General features: G+C 47.4%; 1 protein-coding gene across 6 annotated transcripts in view; it reads left to right on the top strand.

Annotated features, from left to right (window-relative positions):
• DRGX (dorsal root ganglia homeobox) overlaps positions 1 to 13,190 on the top strand; it is a 37,634-nt gene that overhangs the window by 20,124 nt on the left and 4,320 nt on the right. The gene's annotated exons all lie outside the window — the stretch shown is intronic.

The raw sequence follows: 13,190 nt of genomic DNA, 5'->3' as shown, positions 1-13,190 counted from the left end.
CTCCCCTCCAGCAACCCTCAGTTTGCTTTCCACATTTAAGAGTCTCTTATGGTTTGCCTCCCTTTCTGTTTTTGTCTTATTTTTCCTTCCCTTCCTCTGTGTTCACCTGTTTTGTTTCTTAAACAAAAACACTACTATTGAATCTTGACTCTTTTGAACTTTACGTATAAATGAAATCATACGAGACCCAGGTTCTTCATGTCTGCTTCTTTGGCTCAGCATTATGTTTGAGAGATTTATTAATGTAATTAGGTTCAGTGGTAGATTCTCTATGATATGTGTATGATCAGGTCATCTGCAGATAAAGATAGCTGGTCTCTCCCTTTCGGATCCTGATGGTCTTTCTTTCTTTCTTTCTTTCTTTCTTTCTTTCTTTCTTTCTTTCTTTCTTCTTCTTTCTTTCTTTTTGGTCTGTGCCAGCCAGAAACCCTAGCACAGTATTGAGTAGAAGTGGTGATGACAGGCATCCTTGCCTTATTCTATTTTTCAATAACAGCTTTATTGAGATATAATGCACACACCATACCATTCATCCCCTGAAGGGTACAACTCAATGATTTTTAGTATATTCAAAGGGTTGTGCAGCCATCACTAGGCTCAACCTCAGAATACTGTCATTACCCTGTACCTATAAGCAGTCACTTCCCACTTCTCCCCAACGCCCCCAGCCTCAGGACACCACTGACCGTGAACATTTTTGCTATTACTGCTGTGGACTTTTTATATGAATGGAGTCATACAATATGTGGTCTTTGTGACCATTCCTTGCCTATTCTTGATCTCAGGGTTTCAGTTATATTTGTGGTCTTTTATTTATTTATGTTTTGGATATCCTTTATCAAGTAAAGATATTTTCTTCTTGCCTTGGTTTTCTAAGAGTTTTATTTAATTATTATTAAAAAATCATGGATATGAATGAATGTTGCATTTCATTGAATACTTTCTCTGCTGCTATTGAGACGATCACATGATTTTTCTTTCTTAATGGGTTAATACAGTAAGTTACATTGATTGATTTTTTTTTAATGTTAATCCAGCTGTACATTCCTGGAATAAACCCAGACTAGATGTGACATGTCTTCCTTCTTATCTATAGCTGGATTCTGTTTGCTAATACTTTGTTCAGGGGCTTTTGCATCTCTGATCATGAGAAGATTGGCTTGTGATTTTCTTATAATTTCCATTCCAGGTTTTAATATTGTTTTACTTTACCCCCAAAACTGAGTCTATTAAAAGCAGCAGCAGAACTGCCCAGCTGTTTATTATCTCTCCTGATTCCGAGGGCTGGCTGGGTTCAGCTACTTACAACATAGTATTGCTTCCTTGTCTGGGGGCTTGGTAGGGATACTGGGAGGCTGGGAGCTCTCTTTTTCTCTCTCCCCATGGTGAACTTGGGGTGAGATTGAATGGTGGTTGATTCCCAAGAGTGTAAAAGAAGAAGATGCCAGACCTTCTTAAGGCTTACACCCAGAACAGGCACCGTGTTGCTTCTGATTCAGTCTATTGATTTAAGCTGGTCACAGGGCCAACTTAGACTTTAGTAGAGGGGACTGCATACAGGCATGAATGCCAGGAGGTTGGTTCATTGAAGGCCCTTTTTGGACACTGATGGACACAAGTATCAAAGATACTCCAGCATTGTGATTTGAGTTGGGGTGTTTTTGAACCTACCTTGCTTCCCAATCTTGACTACAAGCACTTTGAGGGCACTGGCCATATCTGGCTCACCTCTAGGACCTTCCAAGCCACTTACCTCTGCCCCAAATGCAGAGCAAATGGTAGTTAGGCTTGGGTAAAGAAGGAAAAGTCATGCTGCTCTGGTGTGGGAGACAGACCTCACTTGGGAAGCTCCAGTCTATTCATCCTAGCCTGCAGTCCTGGCTGCCTGTTGGATGCCAGGAACAACTGGGCCCTCCTTTTTTTCATTCTTCATCCACTGAGTACCCTACTTTGTCAGACTAAACCAGAGGCTGAGCCTCTGGTGATGAATTAGACACATCCTTGTCTTAAGTGGTTCACAGGCTAAGGGTGAGCTTGGAGAGATAGTCAACAAAGAATTCCATCTCATGTGACATAGTCATGTGCTCTCTTAGAAGCCAACAAGGGCATGCAAGGAGTGGGGGAGGCCCTGAGGAGGGAGGACACATTTCTCTGTAGGAATAAGGAAGGCTTTCCAGAGGAGATGTTTGAGTTGGACTTGAAGGAAGCAAAGGAGTTGCCCAGTGGGTAAGAGGACCCCAAGCAGACAGAACAGCGTGAGCAAAGGCACTGAGGTAGGCAGGGTTAGTTTGTTGAGGAAAGGGCAGAGCATGAAGTTGGACAGAGGCATGTTCTCAGGAGAGGATGGCATGGCCTCAAGGTGAGCCCAAGTTCTGGAGTCAGACTGGCCATGACCCAGAACTACTTCCCTCTCATCCTGGGGTCAACTTAGGGCAGACCCCAGTCTCCTCACCTGTGAGATGAGGATCATGATAGCCATACCCAACAGGACTTGTGTATCTGTGCTCTGGCACATCTAAGCATCCAGTAGGTGCTGGAAATTGTTAGGGTTATGTTGATGAGGCTGAGAGGTCACTCGGGATCTAATTAGTGTTTGGTTTTGGACTCTGGGGCAGAGGATCTTATTTCTTGCAAGCATTTGCTCCTCAATGGGAGAGCCTCTTAGCCTCTAAGGCACACTTTATGAAGTCTGGGGTGTGTGCAGCTCCAGAAAAGCAACACAGCCCTGTAGATGCCCCTGTATTGTTTGTAAGGGTATAGGTATTTGGGGAACAGGGAAACTTGAGGGGCAGAAGGTAGTCAATCCTTATGGGGAAAGTGATTGGGTCAACCCTAGTCTTCTCCATGCCTAGTTGATATCAGGAAGACAAGGGTAGAGAATCCCAGCACCTAAGATTTGTAAGGAATCTTTTTTTTTAATGTTTTATTTATTTTTGAGAGACAGAGAGAGAGAAAGAGTGGGCGAGCAGGTGGGCAAAGAGAGAGGGAGACACAGAATCCAAAGTAGGCTCCATGCTCTGAGCTGTCAGCACAGAGACTGACACGGGGCTTGATCTCACAAACTGTGAGATCATGACCTGAGCCGAAGTCAGATGCTTAACCGACTGAGCCACCCAGGTGCCCCAGGAATCTTCTTAATGAGTGTGTTACCATTCCAGGATATAGTGGGGAAACTGAGGCTCAGAGAGGAGATAAGACTGCCCAAGGTCACATAGTGCATCTGTGAGAAGTAGGACAAGTCAGGGACCCAGGTGTCCCATTGGCCAGCCCCCTACACCCTTTATTGATTCTGTTCCTTTTACAGGCACCTGCTGTCATTCTCTGGCTTTAAAAACTGCAACTCACTTTCCAGAAGCCATTTCCTATGGGTGCTGATGGGTTTGCCCTTCCTGCTAATCAATGGGGCCCTGGAGTGCAGGGAGCTGAGCAGAAGGTTTCTGGCTTGTGCCCAGAGGCAGTGGGAGAAGCAGCCTGCCTGTCCAGGGTTTTGGCTGCTGCTTCAAGGAGGGAGGGTGGTGCTAACTGGCATCGGTCTGCCCAGAATCTGGGCATCTGGTTGTGCCAGGGTCCTTGGAGCTGGGTGTTGTCATTATTTGTTTGCCTCTTCAAAGACATCCAAACAGAAAGGGGGCCGTGGCACTGGCCCTGAGACTATCACAGTCCCAGGAATGTTTGGCTGGGCTGCCTCTCATCAGGGAGTGTTTGCTGAGCAAATGAACAGACGTCAAGACAGCGAGCGTACAAGTAATAGGTGGAGTTCAGACCGGGGTGGGATTTAGTGTTGATTCTAGCAGAATACCCTGCCAGATTAACCTGGGGGTTTTGACATTAATCAGATTGAGCAACTTTGTCATGACCACGGCTTCTCTTTCCATGAAGTGCTGAGGAAGATTACCACCTGGGAGATGGTAACTCTGAGGACCTAAACTCTGCCAGTGCAGTCAGGAAAGAGACTTCCTCCCTTTCTCCCTTCCCCAAGTATTCAGTGTTTACCTTGTGCCCAAATGGGGCATTTTAGTTCTGGCATCAGGAGTACAGGGGTGAGAGTGGGTGAAGGGTGCTTCCAGCAAGTCTGGGAGGTGAGCTGGGTACACAGATAGACACAACTCGTGGTGTAAGGCACCACGTGTTAAACTCGTTTACCACATTTAACTCATGGTAAAAGGCAATTTAGACCATAAAACGGAGACAGGAGAAAGCACTTCAGGGGTTCTGAGTCAGAAGACTTTGGTTATGAGACCTTGTCCACTTGATTATTGGTGAGCGCGCATAACCACCACATCTAAAAATCCGTGCTTAAATATGGCAGGCATCTGCCAACACCTTCCACTCAGGCACTCCTGTGAATGACAAGGAACTGGTATTATGAATTATAAAATACATTTTCCCTCTGTCTAGCATCTATCTATTATTCTATATCTATCTATCATCTATCTATCTATCTATCTATCTATCTATCTATCTATCTATCATCTATCTACACAGAAAAAGACATGAACTACAGTATTTGTGTTAAAGGTCTCATAAATCCACATACTCATTTCCTTGTTCAATTCCATTATCTTTAACCTGAACATTCCACAAGAAATCAGTGTGCAAGAGCTTTACTTGTAACCGAAATTGTAGTTCACGTGCCTTTATGATGAAAATGTGCTATCGGCAGAGACAAGACAGAACTAACTTAATTTTTCCTGTCAGTCTCTGTAGTAGATCAATTAAACTGCCAAGCAGATCAAATATTTCAGACTGTATTTATTACATTAAGTATTTATGTCCAGGCCAAGCCTTTAAAGCATGATGTCATATAGGAATGTAGGCCGATTAGATCAATTCAGCAGAATTTGCTGTAACTTAATGGAAATCTAATTGTGTGTTTTAATTTAGTGTCCAGGAGGTAGTATGTTCTCCAAACAAAACCATTTTCAGGCTGCATTTAGGGGCCAGATGGCTCTTGTGCAGACGTTGGTGATGGCTCATGTTGGTAGGGCTAGAGGGGAGAGGTTGTAGCCTTTTAGGGGGTTCGCTTGCTGGCAGGTTGGTCATCCCCCATGCAAAGGGACTCACTGACCTCGAATCCCACAGAATGGGAAGGGGGTGGAGTATTCCTGGTGGGTTTTCCAGGGCACTTCCTCTGCCCCATGTTCACTGGTCAGTGCCGACCTTGCATTAGCAGTTATGGAGGTACAGTGAGGTGCTGAGGACACAGCCCTTATTCCTTGGCAATTTCAGTGGGACTCTGTTCTAAAGGAGAACATCTGTTCTCATCATCTGAATAGAAGGAGACTGGAAATCACGAGTCACGAAAAGGACACCATTTTTATGACAATAATACCTGGTCAGTATAGAAAGGGTGGAAAATACAATAAAACACAAAGAAAAAGATAATTATCATTCATAAACTTAGTACCCAGAATCAAGCAGTATGAGTATCTAATATTGGTACATTTGTTTTCCTCCCATCTATAAATGTGTGTATCTCTAATGAATTTATGTGTTTTATAGCTTATTTAGAAATTAAAAATTTTTAACCAAAAAGCTTAAATTTATCAATATTTTCTACTCATAAATACATTTATATTTGTGCTATACCTATGACTCCACATGGATATGACACATCACTGTGCATATACACGTACACGTATATACTATGTGTATACATGTGTGTATTATGTATACACACACATGCATATACCAAAGTAGGATCGTGTTGACTTATTGTTTCTCAATCTGCTTTTTAAACTTTTTAAACTTAAATCTGCTGACAGCTCAGAGCCCGACGCGGGGCTCAAACTCACGGACCATGAGATCATGACCTGAGCTGAAGTCGCACGCTTAACTGACCAAGACACCCAGGCGCCCCTCATTATTATTTTTTTTTTTCATGGCACTAAGTGTCCTCCTGTAATAGAATTTTGCCAAAGCTTTAGTGTGTTCTATGTGGGTGACTATTAACTTCTTCAGTCAGTTCCCTAGTGTTGAGCCGTGAGGTTAGTCACAGTTTTTGTTACTATATGCCACACTGGATTGACTTCCTTTGTAGTTAATTTAAATTTTTTTTTTCAACGTTTATTTATTTTTGGGACAGAGAGAGACAGAGCATGAACTGGCGAGGGGCAGAGAGAGAGGGAGACACAGAATCGGAAACAGGCTCCAGGCTCTGAGCCATCAGCCCAGAGCCCGACGCGGGGCTCAAACTCACGGACCGCGAGATCGTGACCTGGCTGAAGTCAGATGCTTAACCGACTGCGCCACCCAGGCGCCCCACCTTTGTAGCTAATTTAATTTTTAGCCCATTCATGACTTATAGCTTTTTGATAGGTTTAAAAAAAGGCCGGGGGAACCCTAGAGCCCCAAGTTTGGAAATCTAGTAACTAAAAGATGATGCTTTTATTTATTTATTTTATTTTGTTATATTTTAAAGTTTTTTAAAAAAGTTTATTTATCGAGAGAGAGAGAGAGAGAGCGCGCGCACAGGGAGTGGCAGAGAGGGAGAGAGAAGGAGAGAGAGAAGCCCAAGCAGGCTCCATGCTGACAGCACAGAGCCTGACCCAGGGCTCGAACTCATGAACCCTGAGATCATGACCTGAGCCAAAATCAAGAGTTGGATGCTCACCTTACTGAGCCACCCAGGTGCCCCTAAAAGATGACACTTTTAAACTTTATTTGTCTTACTCCTTACAATTCTGTTGGCAGAAAAAGTTATTTTACTTTTTGGTCCAATAGGAAACGTTCCACCCAGGAAGCAGGACAGCCCTGCATCTCCAGGAGTGTGTGTGTGTTGGGGGGGGGTGTGTGGCTAGTAGAGGTGGTGGGATGCCTCTTGCACACTCTCTGCCTGTGGCAGAGCTCACTGCTCATCCTGGGTGTCCCGGGGGATGCTTACAAGTTGTGTTCTTCAGCTACTGGCTGAAACGAATCGGTAATTGGAATAAACCGTGAATTGTGACTTAGAATTACCCTTTAATTAGTATGGGGTTATGAAAATAGTAACTGTTTGAGGCCTTAATATTAGCTGCATTATGGAATGTCTCTCAAAAGTAGGTGTCTCTCCTCCTCTCACAGATAAGGAACCTGAAATGTGGAAAGATGGTGTGAAACCCCATGACTGGTGAAGAAGGATGGGGCTGGGGGCCAAACCTCCAAGTCCCCTTTCTTCCGCCATAGCAGGCTGCTGAGATGCCCCAGAGATGGCCTGTGGTCGTTTTCATTTTATGGAATCTTGATAATGGATGACTTGCTTTTGGGGTAGACATTTTCTCAAGGGTCTCTGTCACCTCTCCGACATAATAAAGGGGGGTGATCGGCCCCTCCTGTGGCTGATTCAGCATCACCCCATCACTAACAGCGACGTGCAGGCTTGGTGCAGTTTTCGGAAAGACTTCCAGACTTCCTCTCTTGTGATGATTCCTGCTGTCGGCCAGCGGTGTCAGGCCATCGTCATGGGGACGGCTTTGCTTGCTCACCCCTGTACCAATCGGCTCCAGGTTTCTGTGCATGTTGAGTTTTTTGGCTGTCATGGATTTTTGTCTCTTTTCTCAATGTTATCCATCAGTACATCTGCCATTAGCAGCCACATTTCTCTCTCGTTTGCGGTCATCTTGTAAACTGAACAACTTCTGTGAGAAGTGCTCTTGAAAGAAACTTTAAGCCCTTGGTGAGGGTCTTGAGTATGGCTTTGCAGGGGCAAAGTGCCAGTGCTTTGGGATCTGGGATTTTACTTGGTAGCTATGTGTTCATCTGCCATCCAGATGAATCTCCATTTTGTTATTTCTGGTTTTCAGTCAGCGTCCTTCTGGGCGGGTTGCTGAGGTTGTTTAGGCAGGAGGCGTATGGGGAAAGCTGGGGATGCTCTTGGTACTGTGGAATCATGAAGAAATCAAGAGTTACTTTTATGAGAATCCTATTTGTGGAAATCACTTGTTTTTTCTGTTAGAAAATGGTTGTAGGAGTTGAGAGAGATTCTGGTTGTTGGATAATTTAAGTTCATTTACAACCAATGGAAATTCTGAAAACACGTTAAAGTTGGAAGAACTCAACTTTATAATTCACATCCCATTCTAAAACCCCTCCTTTTTTGTTGAAAGGGATTTCAAACCTTTTCTTGTCCAATGGCCCATATCGTGCATGAAGTTTCTCTAATGTCCTGTCAGGGGACCTTCAGGGGGTGCAGACCAGGAACCTCGCAAGCCCTATGCATAAACATAGCATGTGATGGTAAAGAAAGAAAAACTCCTTTTTTTCACACTTCTGCCCATTGCTTCGATTTCACCCTCTGCACCAAGAGAGATACAGAGACAGTTACCTCGTATCCACTGTGCCCTGCGGTCAGCTCAGCTAAATAACCCCAGTTCTTTCATTTTTCATTTCTCCCTCCTTCTTTCCTCCCTTCCTCATGTTCCCGAACACCTTGACCTGAACTCTCTTTTCGCTCTTACAGCTTTATTTTTATTATTATTATTAAAAAAAAAATTTTTTTAATGTTTATTTATGTTAGAGACAGAGAGGCAGAGCACAAGTGGGGAAGGACAGAGAGAGCCGGAGACAGAACCTGAAGCAGGCTGCAGGCTCCGAGCTGTCAGCACAGAGCCCGACGCGGGGCTCGAACCCACAAGCCATGAGATCATGACCTGAGCTGAAGTCAGACACTCGACCGACTGAGCCACCCAGGAGCCCCACTTACAGCTTTATTTTTAAGAATTTATTTTACTTTATTTTAGATTGTGATAAAATATGTGGAAGATAAACTTTGCCATCTTAACTATTTCTAAGTGGACAGTTCCAAAGTATTCAATACGTCCCTTGTGCTAGGCAACCATCCCCTCCATCTACCTCCAGAACTTTTTCATCTTCCCAAACTGAAACTCTGTGCCCATTGAACAAGAACTTCCTACTTTCCCCTCTCCCCAGACCCCAGAAACCACCATTCTGTTCTGTGTCTCTATGAATATGTCTACTCTAGGCATCTTGTGTAAATGGCATCACACGGGATTTGTCTTTTTGCGAATGGCTTATTCCCTTAGCATAATGTCCTTGAGGTTCACCCATGTTGTCGGTGTGTCAGACTTTCCTTCCTTTTTAAGGCTCAGTAATTCTCCATTGTATGCATAGCCCTTATAGTTTTAATCACAGAGTGTCCCAGAGTTGTTGGGTTCGCGGTCCTCAGTTTCCTCATCCATCTGTTGTGGGGGGCGAACTAGGCCCTTTGCACAGACTCTGCTCCCGTCTGCAGCCTTGGTCCTGTGAACGAATGTATTTCTCTTATCACCGAATCTGGGTTTTGAGGGCGAGGAGTATAGTTATTGGTGGCTTTCTTAAGAGCCTGCCGATGGCAGATGTGACCTAGCTGGTGTAGGCTGTGGATCCCAGGGAAGAAGGCTCTGTGTTGTCCACGTGGCACTTCTTCATCCTGTAAGTGGCCTCTTCATCACTGAGTCACAGACCATTTAACCCCCCGCCTTGATGCTTACATCGGAGCAAAGCATCACTGGAGGCAAGAATCAGCCTGATCATGTGGAGCCCGCCTTTCTGGAGCGCGTCTGATGCGGGCAGGGCTGCCTTGGGCTGAGCCTGAGGACTGTGGCCCCTCCTGGGTTCCTGACAATATATAGCTCCAGATAAGCTCTCCTCAGACTTCCAGTGCCTGCCTGGCTCAGGCAACCCAGCCTCTCACGGCCCCTCCTCACATGTGCCTCTTTTTAACATTCATTTAAAAGTAAAGTTATGTTTCTGATTTTAAAAGAAATTCACATTGGAGCGCCTGGGTGGCTCAGTCGGTTAAGCGTCCGACTCTGGCTCAGGATATGATCTCGCGGTTCATGAGTTCAAGCCCCATATCAGGCTCTGTGCTGACAGCTCAGAGCCTGGAACCTGCTTCAGATTCTGTGTCTCCCTCTCTCTCTGCCCCTTTCCTGCTCCTCTCTCTCTCTCAAAAATAAATCAACATTAAAAAAAAAAAAAGAAATTCACATTTGTTGTAGGAAAATGAGAAAAATTCCAAACAGATACAGAGAGGAAAATGTCTAGTATTCTCACTGCTGAGAGGGTTCACCGTTCTTCATATGCCATCTCCTCAACCCATGAACTCCCTTTGGGAGGGAGACCCAGAGGGGGTCCCAGTCCTTGGCTGGCACAGCACAGGCACCATCCCAGCAAAGGCTGCAGCTCCCCGCAGAGCCCCAGCTGGAGTCTGTGTATCTGGCTGCATTAAGCGAGGGCCAGTGGGAAGAGCGGACTCGGGATTCGCCCGAATGTGACTTTCTGTGTGTTTCCTGCTGCTGCTGGAAATGGTCCCAGGCTGGAAGCCCACCAGGGGTGTGGGGCTGTGAAATGGGCTCTCAGAATTCCCTTTGTAAAGTTGGCACTTGTGATTTTTCCGGCCCTCCTCTTGGGGTCTGCCACCTGCTGTATCGACCCTCACTCAGAACTGAGGTAGGAGGCCACCGCTGCATTTGAACTTCCTGTTACAGTACTGGAGAACTGAAACACCACCAGAAGGTTCTGGTCCCATCTATCAATGAACTGTGAAAACCGGGACCTGGAGCTTCAGTTTCCTTACCTGGAGAGCAGGGATGAGTAATGCTTATCCCTCAGGGTGGCCGGGAGGGTGACAAGAGGCAACTGTGGGTGCTGGTAAACGTGAGCTTCCTTTTGTCTCTGAGCAGGCTTGGAAAGGAACAGAGAGATGCCCAGATGTGCTTGAGAGGAGAGGAAGGTGGCTGGCCCTGGCAGGGGGAAGCCTGTCCCCGGGGAAAGGAGGCAGGCACATCCCTGCAGATGCTGCTGAGGCTGCCTCGGGAGGGCTAATCCTACAAGTGGGTCCTGGGACTGGTGGCCCTTCCCCCCTCTCTTTCTTCCATAGGTATTTTCAAAAGGCCTGGCCTGTTTCAGGCACTGTGCTAGGTGTGCACAGAGTGGGGAATGAGACAGGAAGATACTTGACCCCTTGGGAGTCTGCAGTCTTGGGGGCATGTGGGGGGGAGACAGAAAACAAACACGTCAATGGTCCACCTGCCATCTGTGGCCAACGCTGTGAAGATTTGAGCAGCCTGGAGCATAACCGGGGAGCCTACTTTGGATGGGGAGGACCTAAAGGATCCCTGAGGAGGTGGTGGTCAAATGGAGCCCTAATGAGAGACAGAGGTGTGAGGAGAGCATTCCAAGGCAGAGGGAGGTTCTCTTCCCTCACAGGCGGAGGAATGTGCCCTCTTTTCAGAGGGACCCAATGGTTAAGGGGCAGGCCTCCTGCCTGGTGAGGTCCAGGCCGGCCACTTATTATTCACTCTCAGTCTCCTCCCCTGTGGAAGGGGATGACTACGGAGCCTGCTTCCTAGAATTTCTCTGAAGCCGAGATGTGTGAGGCATGGCATGCTCCGAGCTGTGCCTAGCCCACACGAGCCTTTGCTCTCTGTAATACAGCTCTGTGTAGGGCTCTGCTGTGATGCTGCCATGAGCACCTGAAAGGGAGGCCTGTCTGGCACATGGGAAGGAGGGGAGGGCCCTGGGGATATGATCACACAAGGGCCTGGAGGCTGCTAGGAAGAATCTGGGTTAATTTGACAAATATGGATTTCAGTTCCCCAATACACCTGATGTCCAGTGCTGCTTCTTCCAAAGCTGGTGAGCACTTTCAGAAAGAGATGAGGGACTGGCTATGGGACACTTCCCTTGTCAGAAGGGGCGAAGTGGTTGGCCCACCCACATGGGGCCAGTGGCCATGGCTGACTCAGGTCTTCGGCCTCAGAGACAGGCAATAAATCCCCACCGTCCTTGGCGGGGCCATGGTGATCCATTTCTCGCTCACCTTGTAGGATCTGGCTTTGGATCTGGTCTGGGATGACTAGGGCTGGGGAGGGGCGTGGAGGCTGTGGGGATGTGCGTCTCCCACAAGGATCACACACGGGGGCCACCACCTGACCTGTCCTGGGAGCTCAGAGAGTCTCTCAAAGTATGTCATCCCAACAGCCGAGCCTACCCACCCAGCCTGGGGGCAAAGTCTATGTGATTCCTGCCCCCACACCTGCTGTGGTGGGCAGCCAGAGCCCACGGGTGTCCCTCAAGTACGGGGGTGGGACTAGTGCTGCTGAGTGCTGTTCACTTCTCTCCTCAGAACTCAGACGGGCAACAGGACCACAGGATTCTATGGCCAGACTCTATCTTCCTCCTCCATATGCATACACACACACACACACACACACACACACACACACACACACAGACCCCTTTCTCTGTTTGCCCCCATCCTAGCAATGGCATCTCCATTGATTTGGGTGCTCAGGCCCAAACCTAGTCATCATGTGTGAATCCTTCCTATCCATCCCCTTCCCTGTGGTCCAGGAGCAGTTGCACAGGCTGTAACCTTCATCCTAAACCAGAATCTGGCCACCCCTTACCACATTCCCTCCAGCCACGTTGAGTCAAGCTCCCTTCCCCTAGGACGGCACTCTCCCACTAGCCCGCCCGCCCCATTCCTCATGCGGATAAGCTCACAACACTCTCTGCTCCAAGCTGCTGAGTCTTCCTCCCACTGCATCCTGCGCAGCCTGCGGGGCAGCCTGGCCCTGATGACCCTGACCCATCTGGCGCTGCCCTTGCCTGCAGCCTCTGACTTCGGTCAGTCTGAACATGCCACTGCTCCCCGAACAGGTGACATCAGTTCCTGTGTCTGCGCCTTTGCACTGCCCTTCTCCCTGGCTGCCTGCGCCTTCCTGGACATTCACACGGTCGTCACTCTGACTAGCTGTGCTCAGATCTCTTGCCAAGCATCATGCTCCACTCGTGTTTTCCATAGCACACGCTACCACCTGCCTTTGTATCAGGGACTCGAGGGCTCCGGCGTGCCTCTCCACTAGAGCTGCACTCCGAGACAGCGGGTCTTGCTGCCATATTCCTGCTGATGGTCGTTAGGCTCTAGAACAATGCTGGGTGCTCGTGGGATAGTCGTTGAATGGATGCACAGTTGAGGATGGCCTATCATTAGTCTGAGGTACTATCCTCAGACTGATCATAGCAGAGGGTTGTGCTCACTGTATTTCTGGGATGGTTTATGTACTGCTGGCCAGCGGGCTTGGGGCCGGGCAGTTGTTCCTAAGCCCCGCTGCGCATATCTGACCTGTGCTAACTGCTTTCCAAACTGATTCCTTCGGAGGTTCTCAAACCTCAGTGCACAGTGCCCTGAGGGTCTCAGTTAATTT

The sequence above is a fragment of the Herpailurus yagouaroundi genome, unplaced genomic scaffold (genome assembly GCF_014898765.1).
Source record: "Herpailurus yagouaroundi ecotype Mexico unplaced genomic scaffold, PumYag 163, whole genome shotgun sequence".
Classification (NCBI taxonomy): Eukaryota; Metazoa; Chordata; class Mammalia; order Carnivora; family Felidae; genus Herpailurus; species Herpailurus yagouaroundi.
Note: the sequence above shows the minus strand (reverse complement) of the source record. Positions and strands in the feature narration are given on the sequence as shown.